General features: G+C 38.2%; 1 protein-coding gene across 5 annotated transcripts in view; it reads left to right on the forward strand.

Moving 5' to 3' along the window:
- Nucleotides 1–25,486, forward strand: part of CDK19 (cyclin dependent kinase 19) — a 166,957-nt gene that overhangs the window by 9,010 nt on the left and 132,461 nt on the right. Inside the window, exon 1 of one of the 5 annotated variants that reach the window (XM_059176855.1) lies at nucleotides 17,487–17,540. The exons of the other annotated variants lie outside the window; for them this stretch is intronic. The gene's annotated coding sequence lies outside the window, so the exon portion shown is untranslated. Of the gene's footprint in view, nucleotides 1–17,486; nucleotides 17,541–25,486 lie in introns of those variants that run through there. 5 annotated transcript variants of the gene reach the window in all.

Below are 25,486 nucleotides of genomic sequence, written 5' to 3' on the forward strand. Positions count from 1 at the left end.
TGTCCACTGTCAAGCTTTGCTTATTTCTCAGAGGTAACCAGTGTTAACTATTTCTGTTTTAAGTTTTACTGGTGCTTAACACTATAATACACATATAATTCTGTTTCTTTTTAAAAAATGTTTATTTGAGAGAGAGAGTATGAGTGCACATGAGCACGAGCAAGAGGGGCAGGGCACAGGGAGAGGAACAGGCAGACTCCCATCTGAGCTCCATCCCGTCTTGATCCCAGCTCGATCCCTGACTTCATGACCTGAGCTGGAAATCGGATGCTTAACTGACTGAGCCACCCGGACACCACTATCATTCTGTTTCTTGATTTATCAACTTTAGATTTTTTTTGTTGATTTTCCATTAGGAAAGCTGAACAATTTTGTGAAGTCTTATTACCTCCTGTTTTCCCCTTTCCCATCTCAATGTTCAAATTTATTACCTTTGTTATTTTAGATTTTTTATAGTGAATACTTTTATTAAGACTCTATATCATAAATTTTTTTCTTCACTTGTCAGTTTAGATATTTGTGATCTTCCTGATGTGAATATTAAGGAAAGTAATATATTTCTCCTACTTTTTTTTCTCCACCTGCCTATATTTAAAGTATAATTTTTATAGCATCCTGCTTTTTGTCTAGGAGTAGATTTTTTTAAAGATTTTATTTATTTATTTGTCAGAGAGAGAGAGCGAGAGAGAGAGTGCACAAGCAGGCAGAGTGGCAGGCAGAGGCAGAGAGAGAAGCAGGTTCCCCGCTGAGCAGGGATCCCGAGGTGGGGCTTGATCTCAGGACGCTGGGATCATGACCTGAGCCAAAGGCAGCCACTTATCCAACTGAGCCACCCAGGTGTCCCTGTGAGTTGATTCTAAAGAGGGAACACTGAAAACCATATAATAGCCTTAAAATACTGTGATTATGAAATTACTGTGGGATGAATTAGAATATTAAGACCCATGGAGAAGGAAAAGTAATCTGTGCATTAAGTAATTGCTCTTTAAAACAGACTTCAGGTATTAAGGCCTAATGAGTTTTCTTAAGTTATTCTGCCTTTTCTTCAAATATTCTGGAGCTTACTTAGCTAATAACATTTCTTTACATCTCATTTGTGGTTTTTCTTGGATTCCTTGTTTTGGTTCAGTTGAGGACGCCTTTTAGAGTAGCTTTTTCATATAGGATGTGTACATATTCTGAGTTCTTGTGTATCTGATAATGTGTTTTATACTCATACTTGATTAATAGTTTGGCTGAATATAGAATTCTATATTAAGAATAATTTTTGTCTTAGAATCCAAAACTGTTGCTGTTCTTCTGGTATTTCTTGTTGCTCATGGGGATTTCTTTATTGGAAGCTTGCTTTTTCCTCTTTGGAATGCCCTAGGATTTTTCATTTTATCTAGGCATTTTAAAATTTCACCAAAGTTCTGTCTAGAAAATGTAGTTTTTTTTTTTTTTAAAATTTAAGTGCTTATGTTTCTGTGTCCTAAAGTATTTTTTTGAATAGATAACTTATGCATCTAATTTGAACTTCAAAGGTAAAAAATGATATTTAGTCTAGTAGCATTCCTTCTACTTCATTCCCTATTCCTTCACTCCCTTTGCCAATTTCTTTCTTTTTTTTTTTTTTTTAAGATTTTATTTATTTATTTGACAGAGAGAGATCACAAGTAGGCAGAGAGGCAGGCAGAGAGAGAGAGAGAGGGAAGCAGGCTCCCTGCCGAGCAGAAAGCCCGATGCTGGACCCCAGGACCCTGAGATCATGACCTGAGCCAAAGGCAGCGGCTTAACCCACTGAGCCACCCAGGCGCCCCCCTTTGCCAATTTCTTATGGATCTTTTAGTGGGCTTTTTCTTTTGTCTTTGATTTAGGACAATTAAAAAAAATATTTTTTTTATTTATTTGACAGAGAGAGATCACAAGTAGGCAGAGAAGCAGGTAGAGAGAGAGAGAGAAGGAAGCAGGCTCCCCGCTGAGCAGAGAGCCCCATGCAGGGCTCGATCCCAGGACCCTGAGATCATGACCTGAGCTGAAGGCAGAGGCATAACCCACTGAGCCACCCAGGTGCCCTGATTTAGGGCAATTTTTATTTCCTGTTACTTAGTTGAGTATTTTTTTCTTCTCCCTCTGTTGCCTTTCTTGTTCTCTTCTTCAGATATACTTATTAACAAATGTTGACCTCTTAGGCCCTATCTTTCATGCCTCTTAAATTCATTTTCAAAAGTTGTAATTCTTTTTTTCTCTATATATTCTGGAAGATTTCCTTTATTTAATCTTCTAGATTACCAGTTTGGTCTTCGGTGGGGGTTGCTATTCTTTTATTCAGTCTGAGTCTGACTGCCTGAGCTTAATAGGGCATTGGTTTAATTAAGTAAATAAATTCCTTATTAATATTTGGCTTATTCCTAGTGTTTCTTAAGTAATTTTTTTTGCATGTACCATGTGCTGTTTTTATTTTTTAATTTTTTAAAATTTATTTATTTATTTATTTGACAGACAGATCACAGTTAGGTAGAGAGGCAGGCAGAGAGAGAGAGGGAAGTGGTGATGTGGGGCTCAATCCCAGGACCCTGAGATCATGACCTGAGCTGAAGGCAGAGGCTTCAACCCACTGAGCCACCCATGCACCCCAACCATGTGCTGTTTTTAGCTTTTCCTCTTTTATATTTTTCTTATAATCTGAGTGCTAGACCAAGATAATGGAAACATTTTTCTGTTTTTCTTAACACTTTTTTTTTTTTTAATACTTTATTCTTTCAAATAGAGTGAGAGAGAGAGAGAGTACAAGCTGGGTGACAGAGGGAGAGGGAGAAGCAGGCTTCCCACTGAGCAGGGAGCCCTATGGGGAGTTCAGTCCCAGGATCCTGGAATTGTAACCTGATCCAAAGGCAGCCACTTAACTGACAGGTGTCCCTCTGTTTTCACATATTAGAAATTATATTGATTTTACTGTCACTTTAATATAATAGTAAATTCTCAACAACATCCATCTGTTCACATCAACATCATCCATCTGTTCACATCAACTTATCTCTGTTCAAATTTCCATCCATCCATCCTCCACCTGCCTTTCTGTCCGTCTATTATCTCTTTTCATCTGTCTCCATTTTTCTGGTATCCATTCATTTATCTCTTGTTTAGTATTTATCATTTGATTCCTTTCCTTGAGCCAAGTATTGTACCATAGGTAGTGAGTATACAAGGTTAAATGAGATGTAATCTCAGGCTGCAAAAACTGAGACTGGAAGTATCATAACAAATTGCTAATTATGATTGTCTACAGGAAGAAAAATAGGGTTGAGAGGAAGACTTTTTGAAAAAAGTGTATAGGGGCACCTGGGTGGCTCAGTGGGTTAAAGCCTCCGCCATTCAGCTCGGGTCATGATCTCAGGGTCCTGGGATCGAGCCCCACATCGAACTCTCTGCTCAGCGGGGAGCCTGCTTCCTCCTCTCTCTCTGCCTGCCTCTCCGCCTACTTGTGACCTGTCTGTCAAATAAATAAATAAAATCTTTAAAAAAAAAAAAAGAAAAAAGTGTATACTCTCGCATTATATGAAAAATATCCACATATTTATTTTACTATATTTATATTACCTATTTAAAAATGGTAAAACATTAAACTGTAGAGTATATATAACTAATGGGAAAAAGGCAAATACCCTTATTTTTAGTTTTTAAATTTTTAACTTTTTAAAAGATTTTATTTATTTATTAGAGAGAGAGAGAGCACATAAGCAGGGGGAGCAGCAGGCAGAGGAAGATGCAGGCTCCCTGCTGAGCAAGGAGCCCAATGCGGTACTTGATCCCAGGACCCTGGGATCGAGGCCTGAGCTGACGCTTAACTAACTGAGCCACCCAGGCATCCCGGAAACTTTAGATTTTGGGGTCATGAGTTTGAGCTGCACGTTGGGCGTAAAGATTACTTAAACAAATAAAACTTAAAAAAAAAAGATGTATAACATAATGGTAAGGGGTATAGTACAATAGTTTCATTTATATATATTGTGAAATGATTTACCATAATAGGTTTAGTTAATTCTGTCATCTCATAAAGATAAAATAAAAATTTTGATTGATGAACATAAAGTTCGTCATTTTAAAGTTTTACAGTTCAGTGAGTTATAGTACCTTTGTAACATTGTGCAACCACTACCACTACTTTGTTCCTTACTAAAGAAGTTAAGATAATTCTAGAACATTTTTGTTACAGCAAAAGGAAATACATGCCTGCCTGTTAAGCAATCACTCAGATTTCCCCTCCCCTGGATACTGGTAACCACTAACTACTTTCTGCTATGTTGATTTGCCTATTGTGGATATCTCATGTAAATGGAATCATACACTGTGGAACTTTTTGTGGCTGGCTTCTTTTACTTAGCATAATATTTTCTTTTTTCTTTTTTTTTTAAAAAGATTTATTTGTTTATTATTTGAGAGAGCACATGCATGTGTGGGGGGAGGACAGAGGAAGAAAATCTCCTGCAGACTCCCTGCTGAGGGTGGAGCCAGCCACAGGACACAGGGCTTGAGTCCACAGCCCTGAGATCATGACCTGAGCTGAAATAAGAGTTGGACCACTTAACTGACTGAGCAACCCAAGTACCCCTAGCATATTTTCAAGGTTTGTCCATATTGTGATGAATATCAATACTTCAGTACTTTTTTTTTTTAAAATATTTTATTTATTTATTTGACAGGCAGAGATCACATGTAGGCAGAGAGGCAGGCACAGAGAGAGGAGAAAGCAGGCTCCCCGCTGAGCAGAGAGACCGATCTGGGGCTTGATCCCAGGGCCCTGGGATCGTGACCCGAGCCAAAGGCAGAGGCTTTAACCCACTGAGCCACCCAGGCGCCCCATTACTTCAGTACTTTTTGATGGCTGAATAATATTCTATTGTATAGATGTACCACATTTTGTTTGTCCATTTAGCCACTCAGAAATTTGGTGGTTTTCCACTTTTTGGCTATTGTGAGTAATGTTTTTATGAACATTTGTGAAGTTTTTTTTTTTTTTCCTTAAGATTTTATATATTTATTTCAGAGAAAGGGAGAGATCACAAGGAGCAGAGAGGCAGGCAGAAAGAGAGCAGGGAGCCTGATGTGGGCTTGATCCTAGGACTCTGAGATCATAACCTGAGCAGAAGGCAGAGGCTTAACCCACTTGAGCCATCCAGGTGCCCCTGAAGTTTTTGTTTTAGCATGTTTTCAGTTCTCTTGGAGTGTAATTGCTGGGTCATATGGTAATTCTATATTTAACTTTTTGAGGAACTGCCAGATGTTTTCTGCAGTAGTGGTGCCATTTTATATTCCCATCTATAGTATATAAGGGTTCTGATTTCTTCACATCCTCACCAACACTTGCTATTTTCTGTTTGTTAGCCATTCTAGTGGGTGTAAAGTAGTTCTCTCATTCTGGGTTTCTCCTTTCCCACTCTCAGTTTTATTGAGATGTGATTGACATACAACACTGTATTAGTTTAAGTTGTACAGCATAATGATTTGATACATGTATATGTTGTGAAATGATTATCTGAAGTTTAGTTAATATCCACTACTTCATAGTTACAATTTTTTTTTCATGTGATGTGAACGTTTAAGATTTTCTCTCTTAGCTGTCAAATATACAATACAGTATTGTTAAGTATAGTCATCAGGCTGTACATAACATCCCTACAACTTATTTATCGCATAGCTGGAAATTTATACCTTTTGACTGCTTTTAATTTTCCTCTCCACCTTCCCACTCCTGTAACCACCAATATGTTCTCTATTTCTATTTTAGTTTTTAAAGTTTCCACATTTAAGTGAGATGGTAAACTGTTTGCCTTTCTCTGACTTATTTTATTTTAAAAAAGATTTTATTTATTTACTTGGGAGAGAGAGAGAGAGAGAGAGAGCATGAAAGGAGAGAGGTCAGAGGGAGAAGCAGACTCCCTGCCAAGCAGGGAGCCTGTTGTGGGACTTGATCCTGGCACTGTGGGATCACAACCTGAGCCAAAGGCAGTCGCTTAACCAACTGAGCCACCCAGATGCCCCACTCAGACTTATTTTACTTGGCATGATACTCTCAAGGTCCATTCGTATTGTCACAAATGGCAGGATTCTTTCTTTTTTTATGGCTGAATAAAAAATATTCCAGTGTATATACATACCATGTTTTATTTATCTACCCATGGATACTCAGGTTGTTTCTATGTGTCTTGACTATTGTAAATAATGCTGCTGTGTTTAGTAATTCAATTTTGAGATAGTGATTGATTTCTTTTGGCTATATACCAGTAAATAGAATTTCTGGATCATATGGTTGTTATATTTTAACCTTTTTGAGGAACCTCCATTCTGGAATTATTAGGTATCTCTTGACCTAGAGTCGTCATGAACAAGTTAGTAAGATAACTAAGATTGTTTAAGTTGTTTGGGATCCTCTTATTTAAGATGTAAAGAATGTTTATCCATATTATTAAATTTCTTTTGAAAACTTGATTTATAATTGATGTCTATATTCTATCATGTGGATTTGTAATGCTTTAGTTAACTCTTTCTAATTATTGAACATTTAAGTTTTTTCCAGTATTTTGATATTACAGATAAGACTAATAGATGTTTTAGTATATAAATTTTGGTTCATATATCTGGTTCTTTCTTACAATAGTCTTATAAAGAAATTCATTGTGTCAAAGTATATTAATCATCTTAAGGCTCTTAATAGATATTTCCTAATTGCTTTTCCTATTTAGTTTCATTCACCATTACATACAGTATACATGTGCCCCTCTTTTCTCCTCTTCAGTAACTCTAAAGATTTTTTTTTTTTAAGATTTTATTTATTTATTTGTCAGAGAGAGTGAGCACAGGCAGACAGAGTGGTAGGCAGAGGCAGAGGGAGAAGGAGGTTCCCTGCTCAGTAAGGAGCCCAATATGGGACCTGATCCCAGGACGCTAGGATCATGACCTGAGCCGAAGGCAGCTGCTTAACCAACTGAGCCATCCCTTTTTTCTTTTTTTTTTAAATCATTTTATTTTTTCATCATAAGTGTACTCTTTAATCTCCATCTTCTATTTTCCCCATCCTCCTATATACCTTTTCTCTGGGAACCATCAGTTGTTCTCTGTAGTTAAGAATCTATTTCAATAGGAGCGCCTGGGTGGCTCAGTAGGTTAAGGCCTCTGCCTCCGGCTCGGGTCGTGGTCTCAGGGTACTGGGATCGAGCCCCGCATCGGGCTGTCTGCTCAGCGGGGAGCCTGTTTCCCTCTCTCTCTGCCTGCCTCTCTGCCTACTTGTGATCTCTCTCTCTGTCAAATGAATAAATAAAATCTTAAAAAAAAAAAAGAATCTATTTCAATAGGTGATGGGGATTAAGAAGTGTGATGAGCACTGGAATTGTTCAGCCACTACATTGTACACTTGAAACTAATATAACACTATATGTTAACTAACTGGAATTAAAATGAAAACTTTAAAGTCTGTTTCTTGGTTTGTCTTTCTTTTTTCTTTGCTTGTTTGTTTTGTTTCTTAAATTCCTCATATGAGTAAGATAAGATAATATGGTATTCGTCTTTCTCTGATTGACTTATTTTGCTTAGCACTGTACTCCCTAGCTCTACCCATGTTGTTGCAAATGGCAAGAGTTCATCCTTTTTTATGGCTGAATAATACTCTCTCTGTGTATGTGTGTGCCTGTGTACCTCATCTTCTTTATCCATTTATCTACTGATGGACACCTGAGTTGCTTCCATAGTTTGGCTATTGTAAATAATGCTGCCCTAAACATAAGGTTGCACGTATCCCTTTGAATTAGTGTTTTTGTATTTTTTTTAGTAAATACACAGTAGTGTGATCACTGGATTGTAGGATGATTCTATTTTTAATTTTTTGAGGAACCTCCATATTGTTTTACAGAGTAGCTGCACCAGTTTGCATTCCCACCAATAGTGGAAGAGGGTTCCTTTTTCTCCACAGCCTCACTGACACTTGTTGTTACTTGTGTTTTTGTTCTTAGTCCTTCTGCCAGGTGTGAGGTGTTATCTCATTTTAGTTTTGATTTGCATTTCTCTGATAAGTGATGTTGAAAATCTTTTTGTGTATCTGTTGGCCGTCTGTATGTCTTTGTAGAAATGTCTATTCATATCTTCTGCCCATTTCTTAATTAGGTTATTTGTATTTTGTGTATTGAGTAACATTCGTTCTTTATATACTTTGGATACTAACCCTTTTTTGGATATAGTATTTGAAAATACCTTCTCCCGTTCAGTAGGTTGGTTTTTAGTTTTGTTGATTGTTTCCTTTGCTGTATAGAAAATTTTTATTTTTAGTTTTGTAGTTTATTTTTGCTATTTTCCTTGCCTTAGGAAACAGAGCTAGAAAAATGTTCCTGTAGCTGATGTCAGAAAAATTACTACCTGTGTTCAAGGATTTTTATAGTTTCAGGTCTCACATTTAGGTCTAATCCATTTTGAGTTTATTTTTGTGTATGGTGAAAGAATGATTCAGTTTCATTCTTTTGAATGTTGCTGTCCAGTTTTCCCAAAACCATTTGTTGAAGAGACTTTTTCCATTATACAATTCCTGCTTTGTTAAAGATTATTTGTTCTTATTTTTGTATCTCGTTTAAGTGAAGGTTATGTTGTTTATTTGATTTTGTTGTTTTTTGAGGTAGGTCTGTATTGCTGTAAACTACCCACTTGCAACGACTTGTTGTATCCCAAAGATTTTAGACTCTTGTGTTATCATTTTTTATTTGTTTCCATATAAATTTTGATTTCTTCTTTGATTTCTTGGTTGACCCATTCATTGTGTAGTAGCATGTTATTTAACTTCCATGTTATTTGTTGTTTTTCCAGATTTTTTCTTCTGGTTGATTTCTACTTTCATAGCATTGTGATCAGGAAAGATGCATGGTATGACTTTGATTTTTTAGAAATTTGTTGAGACTTGTTTTGCAGCCCAATATGTTATCTATTCTGGAGAATGTTCCATGTGCATTTGAAAAGAGTGTGTATTCTGCTGTTTTAGGATGGGATGTTCTGAATATGTCTGTTAAATCCATCTGGTGCAGTGTGTCATTCAAAGCCACTGTTTCCTTTTCTCGCTTTGGCAGCACATGTACAAAGCCACTGTTTCCTTGTTGATTTTCTGTTTGGGTGATCTGTTCATCATTGTAAATGGGGTGTTAACATCCCCTGCTGTTATTGTATTACTATGGATTATTTCCTTTATTTGTTATTAACAGTGTTATGTATTTGGTTGCTCCCACATTGGGTGCATAAAAATTTATAATTGTTATATCCTCTTGTTGTATTGTTGTCTTTAGTGTTATATAGTGTCCTTCTTTGTCTCGTGTTACAGTCTTTGTTTTAAAGCCTATTTTGTCCAATGTTAATGTTGCTACCATGGCTCTCTTTTGATATCTACTTGCATGATAAATGTTTCTCCATCCTGTCACTTTCAATCTGCAGGTGTCTTTCAGTCTGAAATGAGTTTCTTGCTTTTTTATCCATTCCCTCACCCTATTTCTTTTGATTGGAGTGGTTAGTCTATTGACAAAGTACTGATAGATATGTGTTGCCATTTTGTTACTATTTTGTGGTTGTTTCTATAGATTTTCTCTGGTTCTTTTTTGTCTTGCTCTCTTTCATAGTTTGCTGGCTTTCCTTAGTGATATACTTGAATTCCTTTCTTTATTCTTTGCATGTCTATTACTGGTTTTTGATTTGGGGTTACCATTAGGTTTATATATAACATCTTCTGCATTTAGCAGTCTATACTAATCTGATGTTTCCTTAAATTTAAACCCATTCTTTACTTCTCCCCCCATCATGTTTTAGGTATATGGTATTGTGTTTTATATACTTCTTTTGCTGTTTTTTAAGTAAACTCTGTGCCTACCAGGGGGCTTGAACAAATGATCCCAAGATCAAGAGTCATATGATCTACTGATTGAGCCAGGCTGGTGCCCCTTGTGTCCTTTTACTTTATGAATCCCTTCAGTGATTTTTACAGAAATATTTATTTTTACTGCTTTTGTGTTTTTTACTATTCATACTCTCACTTATGGTCATTCCTTTCCATTCAAAGAGTCATCTTTAATGTTTCTTGTAGGGCTGGTTTAGTGATCATAAACTCCTTTCGTTTTTGTTTGTCTGAGAAACTCTTTATCTTTCCTTCTATTCTGAATGATAGCCTTGCTGGATAGAGTATTCCTGGGTGCAGATTTTTCCCTTTCAGCACTTTGAATATATCATGACATTCTCTCCTGGCCTGCAGAGTTTCTGCTGAAAAATCTGCTGATGGCTTTATGTGGTTTCCCTTTTGTGTAACTGTCTTCTTTTCTCTTGCCCTTTTTTTTTTTTTTTTAAAGATTTATTTATTTATTTATGAAAGCAAGAGAGAGCGGGGCTGGGGGGTCGAGGCAAAGAGAATCCCAAACAGATGAGCACAGATCTTGATGCTGGCTTCGATCTCATGACCCAAGACTACAACTGGAGCCAAAAGCAAGAGTCAGATGCTCAAGCACCTGTGCCACCCAGGCACCCCTTTCTCTTGCTACTTTAAAAATTTTCTCTATTGCTATTTTTTTACCATTTTAATTGCTATATGTCTTGATATGGACTTCTTTGGTTTAATTTTTGGGTGATCTCTGTGCCTTCTGTGTCTGGATATCTGTTTTTAGCTATTATTTCTTCAAGTAAATTTTCTGCCTCCTTTTCTGTCTCTTCTTCTGAGATCCCAATAATGTCAATGTTACTATGTTTGATGGAGTCACTGAGTTCCTTAAGACTATTCTCAATTTGCATAATTTTCTTCCCTATCCTTTGTTCAGCTTGGTTACTTTCCATTACTCTGTCTACCAGGTTGTTAATTTGTTCCTCTGGTTTATCTAGACTGCTATTCTATCAAGTGTATTTTTAATTTCATTTCTTGTGTTCTTTATCTGTGATTGGTTCTTTTTTAATCTCTGTAAAAGGATCTCACTGATGTCCTCCACTCCACACACACTGGTCCAGTGTGTATCTTTATGATTGTTACTTTAAATTCTCTTATCAGACATATTACTTATATCTGTTTCACTTTGGTATCTCGTTGTGGTTTGGTTCTGTTGCTTCATTTGGGAAATATTTTTCTGTCTCCTCATTTTGTCTGACTTTCTGCATCTGTTTCTGTGTATTAGGAAATTCAGCTACTTTTCTTGCTCTTAATGATAATAGCTTTATGAAAAAGGGGTCCTATAGTGCCCTGCAGTGCGGTGTCCCCTGTTCCCCAGGGCCTAGCACTTCAAGGAATATCTCCTATGTGTGTTGTGTGTGCTTTGCTGTTGAGTCTGGGACTCTTTTCCCTTCAGTTCAGTTGTCTGCAGAGCCTCTCTTTGCCTATCGGGGGCAGTGTTTGGTCCCTAGCATGGGTGGAGTGTGTTTTAACAAGGTGTGTGGTAGTGTGCTGGTGAAACCAGAACTGAGGTCCTACAATGGGTGGTGGTCAGGAGAGGGAATGATGGTGTAATTTGTGCTGGTTTTCTTGGGGAGGGGTACACAGCACCAGGAGTGAGGGGAGCATGCCTGAGACTGGTGGATCCACTAATGTGCAGGGGGCCAAGGCTTAGTGTAAGCAAGGTAAGTAGTGAGTGTCCACACTGTGCTAGTTCCCACGGTGGCTGTTTATGCTTTGGGGTGGGGGAGGGAAATAGAATGTGCCGGCTCCTTTGTTCCTGGAGCGGACTCCCTGTGATCCCTATCTCTCTAGGCCATGCTCTGAGATGAGCAAATCACTCTCCCGTCTGCCTGCCCCTGGCAGTTTTCAAATTACTGGTTTTATACTGTATCTGCATGGGTTGTTTGTCTGCTGTCTCTTTATGGGTGGGGACTCTGCTTCCTCACATCATCCAGGCTCTGCGAAAGTGGAGCCCACAGATTTTAAAATTCCAGGCTTTAAGTTCTACTGTTGTAAGAACTAACGAAATTTGGCCCTTCTTGCTTTCAAAGGCAAATATGGGGATTTGTCCTCCTCATTAGTGTGAAAGCCTTATTTTTATGCCTCTCTCCATGCCACCATCTGTCTCCCCATCAAGGATGACCAAGGTCTGTTTTGCTCCCAGACTGTGTCTTCGCCCTTCCTATGTTCTTTGATGTGGCCTCTTCCCCAGTTTTAGTTGTGGAGTTTGTTCTGCAAGTCTTCTAGTTGTTTTTCTGGGTTATTGAAGCTGGTGTTGGTGTTACCTGGTTGTGTCTGTGGCACTAGGGGAGCTTAGGATCCTCCTATTCTTCCATGTTCTGAGCCAACTCCAATACTTTCCATGCTTTGAATGTTCATTATCACAGTTTGATAGGTGCAATCATTTCTGTCTTAGCCTGATAGGAATTAGAGCAATTTTTCTATATACTTTTCCTGAAACTCAGATAAAGGTCTGGTCAGTTGTACAATTTATATCTCTCTTTAGCTTCTTAGGTATTGTAGTTCATCTTCTGTCTGTGTCACCAGTGTTTATCCAGTTTATAGTTAATAAATATTTTTGACATATGAAAAGCATTTTTCTCCCTTTGGAAAACTATGTATTTATGTAATCTTAGTATCCACATTTTTCCTACTTGTGTGTTGAAGAAAACTGTATGATGTGTTTTACATATAGAAATGGTCAAAAAGCATTAAAAAAAGTTTCAAACTGCTGGAAAGAGGGGTAGATCTAGCCGTCCTTTACATTCTGGAAAGAACACATGCTAAGGTGTGTTTTTGTGTCAGTTGTTGCTTCATGTGACAGAAAAACCAATCAATAATGGACTTAAACAAGTAAGGCATTTATTTTCTTTTGTATCAAAAAGCCCAGAGTTGGAGAGTACTGTGTTGGTGCAGCTAGCCAATAATATTACAAGAGATCCGCCTCCTTCCGTTTGTTTTGTGGTTTTTGCACACACGGTCAAATGGTTTTGAATCTACAGGTACTGATTCCAGGTTCTAGGCAGGAAGCAAGGGGAAGAGGCAAAAGCTGAGAGACAAAAGGGCTGTGCCAACCAAGTGGTAAGCAAGTGCCTTCTCTAGCATAGCAGAAGGCAAAGGAAAAGCAGACTGTGAGTGGCTTTTGGGAAACTAGTTGATAATAATCTGTGACACATCGTGGAAGAGTTCACTTTGAGGTGGTGAAGGAGAAAGAAACCTTTGAATTCATTTTTAACTGTTAAAAAACAAAATTCAACCAAATATATTTGAAAGATCTTATTGGCTGTATTCAACAACTCATGAATTGGGCTGCATCCAATCTAGCAGATAGAAAGGAGCTCTTAGGAGCTGTACAAAATGAAGACTTTTAGAGGCTGAATGGAGAGGGAACAAGAAAGTTCTAGTAGACAAAAAAGCAGATTGGTTTTGGCAAGGTTACTTTCCTTTAGGGCATGGCAGGGTCTATCAGGCAGATTATCTCTAACTAATGCTGAATAGAGATTCTTGACTGGTTCAAGTTTCCATTTCTGGGAGAGCCTAAACTAATTAAATAGAGCTAGGTTGGGTGATAGGCAGCTTAGAATAAGTGATTCCATTTGAGCCTGTTGTTTTTAACAAAGCTTAGCTATCACCCAAGTACTTAATGATTAATGATTAATTTGTGAACTGTCACTGTCTCCCACACTATATAAAGATTTTCCATAATTAACCAAAACAAATTTTGTAGACCCTCAAGTCCATATAAAGCTTTAAAATTAGGTGGATTGGGGCGCCTGGGTGGCTCAATGGCTGGGCGAGTGCCTTTGGCTCGGGTCATGGTCCTGGAGTCCTGGGATCAAATCCCGCATCGGACTCCCTGCTTGGCAGGGAGTCTGCTTCTCCCGCTGACTTCTCTCCTCTCATGCTCTCTCTCTCAAATAATTAAATAAAATCATTTAAAAAAAAAATTAGGTGGATAAAGATGGGCTTTTAAGTAGAGCCATATGACATTATGGCTACACACAACAGAGAAATTTGGGACTTAAATGAGAACAGAATTTAGTAATACTAAATTTTACATGTGATCTTTGCTCTTGCCAGCTAAACTTCTTTGTTTAGTTTATTGGGGCTATAAATTCAGTACTTTTATCAGAAAAACATTTTCCATTACAAAGGTATTTGAATAAACAAAGTACTTCTGAGTCCAAATGATTTAAATAAAGCTTATTCCTTCTTTTCTTTCTTTCTTTCTTTCTTTCTTTCTTTCTTCCTTCCTTCCTTCCTTTTTTTTTTTTTTTTTTAAAGATTTTATTTATTTATTTGACAGAGAGAGAGATCACAAGCAGGCAGAGAAGCAAGCAGAGAGAACCCGATGGAGGGCTCTATCCCAGGACCCTGAGATCATGACCTGAGCTGAAGGCAGAGGCTTAACCCACTGAGCCGCCCAGGTGCCCCAGCTTATTCCTTCTTAAATAACTTCTTGAATGTCCCTTCTCACTGAACTGAAACTAGAACCCCTCAAGTTTGAGCTAGTACTCTCTAGCTTTGAGGTTTTGGTAATAACTCTGAACCTTAATTTCCTTACCTGTTAAATTTTGTATGACAATAAATTTCTCTCTCATTTGGTTGCTGTGAGGGGTAATTAAACCATAATGTATAAAAATCCCTAACATGGGTGGCTCAGTGGGTTAAAGCCTCTGCCTTCGGCTCAGGTCATGATCCCAGGGTCCTGGGATTGAGCCCGGCATCGGGCTCTCTGCTCAGCAGGGAGCCTGCTTCCTCCTCTCTCTCTGCCTGCCTCTCTGCCTACTTGTGATCTCTGTCAGATAAATAAATAAAATCTTAAAAAAAAAGAAAAAAGAAAAAAAAGAAACCTGTACCCATTAGCAGTCACTCTCTATTTCTCCATTCTCCTAGCTCCTAGGAGACTTTTACTTTCTGGCTCTATGGATTTGTCTATTACGGATATTTCATAAAAATGAAATCCTACTATACCTGGTTTGTGTCTGGCTTCTTGCACTTAGCATAGTATTTTCAAAGTTCACTCCTGCTGTCCAATGTATGAATACAGCTGACCCTTGAACAATGCCAGGGTTAGGTACATCAATCCCCATGCATATGAAAATCTGCATATAACTTTTGATTCCTTTAAGACTGGACCATGAATAGCCTACTGTTGACCTGTAGCTGTATGGTAACATAAACAGTTGATTAGCACATATTTTGTATTTTTTATATATGGTATTCTTATAACAAGGTAGAGAAAAGAAAATGTTATTAAGAAAACTGTAAAAATACATTTTCAGTACTATACATATATTCACTGAAAAAAAAATCTGCCTATAAATGAACCCATGTAGTTTAAACCTGTGTTCTATGGTCAACTGTACATCATTCTTTTATTTTTTTATTTTTTATTTTTATTTAATTAAGAGCAATATCTATCTATCTATCTATCTATCTACCTATTTATTTATTTATTTTAGAGAGGGGGAGAGAAAATTTAAAGCAGACTCCCCACTGAGTACAGGGGTCAACCCGGGAGCTCAGTCTCATAACCTGAGATCATGATCTGAGCTGAAATCAAGAGTTAGACGTTTAACCACCTGAGCTACCCAGGTGCCCCTTGTCTGTCTTTTTGGTTTTAGTCATCCTTAGTCGGTGTGAACTGTCATTTCATTGTGGTTTTGTTTTGATTTTCCTAATAACTAATGATGTGGAATATCTTCTTGTGCTTTTCGGGTATTTGTGTATATTCTTTGGAGAAATGTCTATTCAACTCCCTTGCTCATATTTTCATTGGGTTTTCTTTTTATTCTTTTTTGTTACTGTTGTTGGGTATAAGAGTTATTTATACATTCTGGATACTAGGATCTTGTGTGAGTTATGATTTGTAAATATTTTCTCTCATTTTGGATTGTTTTTTCACTTTCTTGATGGTGTACTTTGAAGCATAAAAGTTTCTAATTTTGATAATGTCCAGTTTATGTCTTTTGTTGTCGCTTGTAATAGGAAACTCCTGCCTGATCTAAGGTTGCAAAGATTTACTCCTTTGTTCTCTTCTAAGAATTTTGTAGTTTCAGCTCTTACATGTAGGTCTGGCAGTGTTTTCTTTATTTCAGTGTAGGGGACCTGTGACAAGGTTCCAGCCTTATAGGACTACAGTGTATTTGGCTAAATTAGACATATATGGCATAATTAGCAGTACTATTCACTTATTTATTTGGCACTGACTGAAAAACCCTATTTAGGAATTAGTAGTGTGATAATAAAAGATGTAGTTCCTTTCCTTACGATCTAGAGAAAAAAATAAACTAGATTACAGTACAAGGCTATGAATTGTTTTATATAGCTATGTATGGAATGCTGTAGGGTTTACTAGGAGGGACACTGAACTGATCCATGAGGGTTTGGGTGCTTGAGAAACCCTCCCAGTATGGGGAAATCCTATGATAACTGAATTTCGAAGACCAAAGAGTAAGCCAGACGGAGAAGTGGTTTTTAGTTTAGTAAGATGAGTGGTAAATACATTGTATGGAGGTGAAGAGGAAATGAACTCAGAGGTCTGGAGGAGATTTCAGTTCCTGTGTGGGCTAGATAAATTCTAAATGTGTATAAAAAGTTTTTTAATACCTTGGGAGGAACTGGAAAGGATTAGGGTCTGAAAATAAAAATCTGTAGGACAGTGTCTTTTCCTTATGAATTGTGAGGATTAACGAAGGTGATGCTTTTATACTATAAATAATATATGGGTTAATGCTGTTGCCATTAATTTTTTTTAACATGAAATTTTGATGATCATTGGTTCTTTAGTATCTTTTTATTTCTAGGTCATCATGAAGTCCTTAAGAACAAACTGTTCTGAATTTCTTTTTTTTCTTCTTAATTTATTACTTAAATATACACTGCATACTCTAAACAAGGAAATGGTTATACGTGTGTTATTAATAAGGAGATGGTGATTATTGAGCTGTAAAAAGCAATTGACTATGGTTTTTAAAATAATTATAAAAGTGCACAATCTGTAAAAGTAATTAGATAGTAAAGAAAGCTATAAGGGAGAAAGTAAGAAACACTCAAAATCCCACCATTATGTGATAATTACTTAGTGTTTTGGTGCATTTTCTTTCTGATATCTTTTTATCCATTTGTGGTATGTACACAAACACAAATTTTGCCTTTAGAAAAATAATTTATAAATGTAAGATCATTTTACATATGTAATTTTAATCTTTTTTTAAAAAAGATTTTATGTTTTAGTAATCTCTACACCCAGTATAGGGCTTAAGCTCACAACCCTGAGATCAAGAGTCACATGCTCTATGGACTGAGCTAGCCAAGTGCCCCTAATCTTATTTTTTTAATCTAAATGCTTTATGAGGTTATCTTTCTATACATCTATAGGAACATAGATCTGTATAATCATCTTGTTTTATTGTATTTCATTGGCAATGTTTTAATATGATTGATCCCCTATTTATGAATATTTAGGTGGTTTCTAGGTTTTTTTTTTTTTTTACTGAATAATGCATAATTTGTTTGCCCACTTGTCTGATTATCTCTTTCAAATAAATTCTTAGAAGCAGAATTGTTGGATCACATGGTATGCCTGTTTCAAATTTAGGACTGTATCGTCACACTCTTTCTCCAGGTAGGTTGAGCCAATTTGTACCATCAAAAGGGCTCAGTCCTCTCTCTTTATTTTTGTCCTTCCCCACATTGGCTTTTGCCCACTAATATAAATTCCTAGGCAGATGATATTTTACCTTTATTGATATTATTATTATTATTTTATTACCAGGGAGTTTTAACATCTTCATTTGTGAATTCACTGTTGTATTCATCTTTTGGGTATTTCGCATTCATTTTCTCCTCATACTTTTTTCAAAAGGCAGTGTGTTTGGCAATTAAGATCGGACTTCGAAGTTCTATTATCTGGATTCATAATCCCATCTGTACCAGTTTTTAGGTGTTTGACTTGGGCAAGTTAACCCTCTGAGGACTGCGTGACACGTGGAGTGCTTGCAACAGGCTCTGGAGGATGACAAGCTGTGCTATCACTATTCATCTTTTCATACTTGTGTATTTCTGTAGCATAAATCTCTACTAGGGTAGCTGTGTTTGGAAATAGGTATCATCAAATGCTGTTTTAAAAAGTTCTCCCTTTTGCACTAAAACCTGCATAATAACTCTTTGCAGTATCATACCACTATTATGGTTGTGTCCAAGCTCTCTGTCTCAAAGATCTCTTTCTGTATTCATCTGTTTTCTTGAGAAATCAAAAGACTCATGTATAAAGTTGTATATATTTCCGACTTTTGATTATAAAAACTTTCAAACATACAGGGAAATTTTTTAAAAAAGATTTTATCTACTTATTTGACAGTGAGAGAGAAGAACAAGCAGAGGGAACAATAGGCAGAGGGTGAGGGAGAGGCAGGCTCCTCTCTGAGCAGGGAGCCCAGTGTAGTGCTTGACCCCAGGATCCTGGGGTCATAACCTGAGCCGAAGGCAAACACTTGACCGACTGAGCCACCCAGGTGCTCCAACATACATGGAATTTTATTAGAGATTTAGTCCTGTTATGATCACCTGTATGTCCACTCTCTAGTCAGGAGTTAGCAATTTATTTTTTTTTCCTGTAAAGAGCCAGCAAATACTTTAGATTTTGGAGACCATCCAGTCTCCAAAACAACGGGTGAAGGAATGGACATGGCAGTGTTCAACAGAACTTTATTTACAGGAACAGGCACAGCAGGATTTGGCCTGGGCTGTAGTTTGCCATCCCCAGATTCAGATTAAACAGTTAAACAGATTGCTGTATTTGCTTTCTCTGTAAATGTGTTTATGTATTTCTGAACCACTTCAAAGTTAAGTCAATGATCATGGCATGATCATCGTGTGCCTGGCTTCAGAACTTGGCCTTTAACCTGATGGAGACATGGAGTAATAGATTCCAAAGGGAATAGATTGTCATTGTTCCCCAAATGGAAATAGTAATTTTTTTTTCTGATCGTAAAAGGAAGCATACTTGTAAAGTGCAGACAATATAAAACGTAGGCATTCCTGAGAGATCTCTACTGCCAAGAGTTAGGTGTGTAGACTGATGGTGAGGAATTTCATGATGAGTTTTGCACTGGTATGGATGGCAGAGAGGACCAGAGGTGTGAGAACTTGGGACCAAATTGTGGGGTCATTTGAAGGGGCGTAAAAGGAAAAATAGCAGTTTTGCCAATGGCATCATTCTTTGTTCTTATTTTTATCCTGTGTTTCCAGGCTTATTTAGAAGGGGAGGGTAAACCTAAGAATTCAATTCTATTTTGGACAGATAAGAGCTATTATATATTATATTTTGCCCTTTTGTCTTACTGTTTGTTCCTCTCTTGAATTACTTAAGGTTAGCAGCTTCTCTGTTGGTGTGTAACTGAGGCATAATTTTTACATTTCACAAAGTTCTTGTTGCAGTCTTTAGATTTTTATTTTGAGGAACTGGGATTGGACTGGGGTAAAGGGGACACTTGGGCAAGTTACTGGCAGAGGTTCTTTGACTCCTAATTAAGGGCTCTCCAGGTCTCTGAGTAGGATCTTGCTTTCACCAGATTCTGTTCTGTTTCTCCTCATTGGAAACAAGGCTATAGAATTCATGATGTGAAACTTTGGCCCACTGGCATCTTCACAGTAATGCAGTGTTAGCATGGACTCAGTGAAGGATCCTCTCTATCCAGTTAACTAAAAGGTGATTGGTTGGTTAATGGTGGGCAGGGTTTATGGAGCTAAGTCATTTGTTCCCGGATGAGAAAGACTTAGGTCATTAATGTTACCCTCTCTTGCTTTTTCAGATGGGATTAAACATGGCACTGTAGCCTTTTATATTTTAACATCCCTTTCCCACATATAAGCACATTCTGCTGCATAACCATAATATCATTATTACAGCTAAGAACATTATAGTTTTGTTCTTTTTAATAGAACCGAGACTGTATAATGCAGCACAAAAAGTATGAAAATCCTTAGATTTGCTCTTCAACCATTGTAACCTATTGAACTGTCTTTATCCCTGTTCCTCTTTACTTAGCTTTTTCTTTAAAAAGTTTTTTTTTTTTTTTTAAAGATTTTATTTGTTTATTCATGAGAGACAGAGAGAGAGAGAATGGCAGAGGCAGAGGGAGAGCAGGCTCCCCACTGAGCAAAGAGCTTGCCCTGGAACTCCATCTTAGGACGGGATCATAACCTTGAGCTGAAGGCAGACATTTAACCAACTGAGCCACCCAGGCACCCTCCCTATCTTTTTCTCTGGGTAGAAGTCTGTATTGGATAGTGCTATTTGCTGCTTTCATTTGACCCAATTACACAATGAAATGAAAGAACATTCTGATTTTTTCCCATGTGTTTGGTTTGTATTTTTATAAATCTGGGCTTTGTTTCTGTATTTTATATGATTTGAAAGAGAATTTCATGTAATTTATAATCAGAAGAAGAGTTTACATAGTTTCTAATTTCCATTTGATTGTTGATACTTGTTATGTGGTAGAAGAAACTGAAGGAAGGCAAAGCCAAAAAATTAATTAATTAATTTTTTATAAACACATAATGTATTATTAGCCCCTCAGGTACAGGTCTGTGAATCGCCAGGTTTACACACTTCACAGCACTCACCATAGCACATACCCCCCGCAATGCCCATAACCCCACCCCCCTCTCCCTTTCCCCTCCCCCCCAATTATGTGTTTTTAAAGAAGTGGCCAACTTTGGAATTTTCATGCTAAAAGGAGGAGGGAAAGTAATGTGGATATTCCAATTGTTTTCAAGTTTAACTTTATTATGCTTTTACTTGATAAGAAAATTTATAATACTTCCGATAAGGTCTTGTACTCTGAAAAATTATGCTGCGAATTTATCTAGGGTCCTTGCTTTGTTTTACTTTACTCCTCCGTCCCCTTCCCACATGTAGTACTCTGCATTGTCTTCCTCGAATATCATCTCGTGGGCTGTGGATACAAAGCATCATCTTATTTTATCCTTTTAAAAACATCAGTTTCGTTGATTAGAATAAAAGAATTTAGTGTCTTGGTATAACTGTGGAACTGTGGGCTACAATGGGAATAGCGTGTACAGAATGAGATAAATGAGAATCTATTCTTCTTAGATTACAGACGTTATCATAACTACCAGTGGGAGGCAATTTGACTATTAGGAACAGAATCAAAATTATTGTTACATCTCTGTATTCTACACAGAAGAAGAAAAACGAATAAAATTATGATAAGAAGAAACAGCAATAAGTAATATAGGACAGCTGGTGTAAGCACTTGGGATGGAGGTTGGAAATAGATTTGGTTCTATCAGTCATTTTATCTATCTGTCTATCTGTATTTATTTGGGTCCAGCCCAGTGTGGGGCCTGAACTCACAGCTCCGAGATCAGGAGTTGTATGCACTCCTCACTGAGCCAGCTAGGCATTCTTCAAAGTTAGTTTTTTTCTCATCATTTAAAAAGTGGCTTCCTGAAGTGCCTGGGTGGCTCTGTGAGTTAAAGCCTCTGCCTTCGGCTCAGGTCATGATCCCAGGGTCCTGGGATCAAGCCCAGCATTGGGCTCTGCTCAGCGGGGAACCTGCTTTTCCACCCCGCTCCCCCCGCCCCCGCCTCCCTCTCTGCCTACTTGTGATCTCTGTCAAATAAATAAATAAAATCTGCTTCCTTGCACCCAACCAAAATGTTGTAAATAGTGATGAAGCATATGAAAACTTAGTTAACTGGTGAGTTATTTATTGGTATCTTTCTCTTGGCTCCTATATTTTATATCTAAGAGTTTAAGAGCGAGCATGTAATGGACAACCATTGTTAGAGGTACACATTTCTGAGTTCAGATCCTAGCTGTTTAACTTTCACAGATCATGTACTACTTAGCCTTTAAAAGGAGGTGAAGAACCATCTCAAGGAACTTTTGTGAAGCTTAGTTGAAATTATGTATGTTTGGAACCTGGTACAGTGCTGCATAGTGGGCGCTGAAAGACGCTGGCTCCTTCTGTCTTACCTAAAAACAAACTCGAGGGACGCCTGGGTGGCTCAGTTGGTTAAGCAGCTGCCTTCGGCTCAGGTCATGATCCCAGCGTCCTTGGATCGAGTCCCGCATCGGGCTCCTTGCTCCGCAGGGAGCCTGCTTCTCCCTCTGACTCTGCCTTCCATTCTGTCTGCCTGTGCTCGCTCTCGCTCGCTCTCGCTCGCTCTCTCTCTGACAAAAAAAAACAAAAAAAAACAAACAAACAAAAAAAAACAAACTCGAGTTCATAAAAAAATGGAAAACTAAAGTCTCTCTTCTAAAAATAAAATTCTAAAGGCCATCTCCGTTAAGCCTTCTCATTGCGTGGAGATGGGGATAGATGCACTCTCAGTTTTGGGGGGCTTTTTCTCTTTCAAAGAGCTCATTATTCTGTTCTGTAACTGCCTAGTATAATGCTTGGCACATAAATAGTCCTCAATATGTGTTAGAAGGATATCTTGCAAAGAGAGAAAATGTTCTCTATTGCTTTTTTTCTCTTGAACACCTCGCAAGTTGTTTACTTGTGTAGATTTACTTATTCACTCAAGATACTTGTATTGTTTTGGAAGAGAAATGATATTTTATAGGTAGGAAATTAAGTACACTGTTACCAACTGGCAAAAAATCCTAATGTCTTCTGATATATTCCATGATATCAGAATTTTTGTAATTTGAAATGAAGGCAACAGTGTGCTTTTAAATGTTTGAGAATGGGCAGCCCTTGTGGGTCCCCCTCCCTCTTCTGGAGCTTGTACTGCCGCTCAGTAAACTTTGCTTACTTGCCCACCAAAAAAAAAAAAAAAAAGTTTGAGGATATTAAAATTTTAAAGGCCTCGCGAATGACTGTTTCTCTGAACTTCATTCATTCACCCTACATTTACTGAGTACTTCTGTGTACTCTAGACCCTGTGTTAAGGGCTATGGAAAGCCAAAGAATTACTGATGGTTTCTGTCCTCAGGGACTTGGCCCTCAGGGACTAAGGCAGATAAAAAAACCAATGTTACATTATCACTGAAAAATTCTACAGAACTTGCATAGAGAAGGCGAACACAGAAAAGGAAGACTGTCTGTTCATAGCTGGTGCATGAAAGTGTTGTCTGCGCCTATGTCAGTGGCAGGTGCAGCAGGCAGACTTTTTGGAAGAGCTGAGACTTGAAGAACAGGTGGAGAAAGATTGGGGAAAAGGACATCACAAGCAGCTTATGCAAAGGCCGGATGGTACGCGAAGGCTACAAGTCGTTGTTTGCAAGATGAAGCTGGGATCATCAAGGACTGGCTTCTTCCTGTTTGCTTCACTGTCCTTTGGCATTTCTTCCATTACCTTGTGGTACAAAATCACCGCCGGATTGCTATCATGTCCCAGTAACAGACACACTCCCACTAAGTCACTTCCCTTCAAGTAACTTTGCTGGAAGTCACATTCATGACTTCTACTTCCAGCTCATTGACAAGTTGTAGCAGCTGGGAAGCCCGGGAAGGGGGCACTTTTACCTGGGGGCATGCAACCCAGAATAAAGCCGGGGTCTGTTACTGAGAAGAGAGAGAGTGGGTATAGAGACAGCCAGCAGTATCTGCCACAAAGAGGATTGAGAATGGAGCTGGGGAGACCAGTTTAGTACAAGAGCTAAGTAGTAATACTTGCAGTATCTTACAGAAGAGAGTTAATTGCTACTCTAGAAATGCAAGAATGTGTTTGGTAACTAAATAGAGAATGTATTCTGGGAAAACTAGAAGATTGAAGCCCTTATTATTATTGCTTTTTAAAGATTTATTTATTAGAGAGAGAGAGAATGTGTGCATACAGATGGAGAGGGAGAGGGAGAAGCAGACTCCCCACTGAGGAGGGAACCTGATGCTGGACACGATCCCACGATCCAGGACAGGACCCTGGATCATGACCTGAGCTGAAGGCAGACGCTTAACTGACTGAGCCACCCAGGTTCTCCTGAAACCATTATTTTGATACCATTCTGTTCAAGTTCTGGGAGCAAAAATTATGCTTAAATTATTTTAACCCTTGAGTTAAAGAGATTCTTTCCAACTAAGCTTTTCATAAAATTAAGTATTTTGGTGCTTAAAGAGGATGAACACTGAGAAAAATGGCATCAGTAGAAATTATGGGGGCGCCTGGGTGGCTCAGTGGGTTGAAGCCTCTGCCTTTGGCTCAGGTCATGATCTCAGGGTCCTGGGATCGAGCCCCGCATTGGGCTCTCTGCCAGCAGGGATCCCTGCTTCCTCCTCTCTCTCTCTCTGCCTGCCTCTCTGCCTGCTTGTGGTCTCTGTCTGTCAAATAAATAAATAAAAATCTTAAAAAAAAAAAAAAGAAATGATCTCAGGGTCATTAGATTGAGCCCCTTGTGGGGCTGTGCACTCAGTGTGGAGTCTGCTTGAGGTTCTCTCCCTCAGGTGGAAGGGCAGAGGAAGAGGGAGAGAGAATATTAAGCAGATTCTGGGCTGAGTATGGAGCCCAGTGTGGAGCTCAGTCTTACAACCTTGAGATCATGACCTGTGTTGAAACTAAGAGTCTGACTCTTAACCAACTTGACCCCCCGCAGACACCCCCATCTTAATCATTTTTAAGTGTAGAGTGTCATGAAGTACATTCATATTTTTGTGTGCCATCACTACCATCCTTCACAGAACTCTTCATCTTGTAAAACTGAAACCCTGTACCTTTAACTCATTTCTCCCCTTCCCCTAGCTCTGGCAACCACCATCCTACTTTCTGTCTTTATGAATTTGCCTACTACTCCAGGTGCCTCAATAGAAGTAGAATAACATAACTTACTGTGTCATCTAGTATGTTCTTAAGGTTAATCTATGTTGTAGCGTGTGTCAGAAAAAAAAATGGAAGATCTAATTGGCTTTATTAAATGATTCATAAATCAGGCAGCATTCCATCTAGCAAGTGGAGAGGTGCTCTAAGGAGTAGAACAAGATGGAAAGTTTTTATAGGAAAAAGTGTGGGGCAAGGAAGTTATAAGGAAAAGAGAAGAAAGGACAGTTTCAGGCAAGATAACATGCCCTTAAGGGAATGGGCTGGGGCATATTATACAGATTACCTCATCTTCATTTGGGGGATAGAGAAGGCCCATGGCACATATTACCTCATTGGTGCTGGTCAGAAAATTTATAATGGACCAGTTAAGATACTAGAGATTGAGGGGCTCCTGGGTGGTCCAGTTGGTTAGCTCAGGTCATGATCTCAGGATCCTGGGATTGAGCCCCTTGTTGGGCTCTGTGCTCAGTGTGGAGTCTGCCTCTTCCTGCCCCTCCCCCTGCTCGCTCTCTTTCTCCCAAATAAATGAATAAATAGAATCTTAAAAAAAAAAAAAAAAAAAAAGACACTGGAGGTTGAGACTACAACTAGATCTGGTATTAAGCCCTGGTTTACTGACATGGGGACCTTAAACAAAGTGATGCCATTTGGGGGCCTGTGATTTTCTTTTTTCTTTTCTTTTCTTTCTTTTTCTTTCTTTCTTTTTTTTTTTTTTTTAAGATTTATTTATTTTGGAGAGAGAATGGGTGAGAGAGAGAGAGAGAGCATGAGCAAGCT

This window comes from Mustela lutreola, chromosome 6 (genome assembly GCF_030435805.1).
Source record: "Mustela lutreola isolate mMusLut2 chromosome 6, mMusLut2.pri, whole genome shotgun sequence".
Classification (NCBI taxonomy): Eukaryota; Metazoa; Chordata; class Mammalia; order Carnivora; family Mustelidae; genus Mustela; species Mustela lutreola.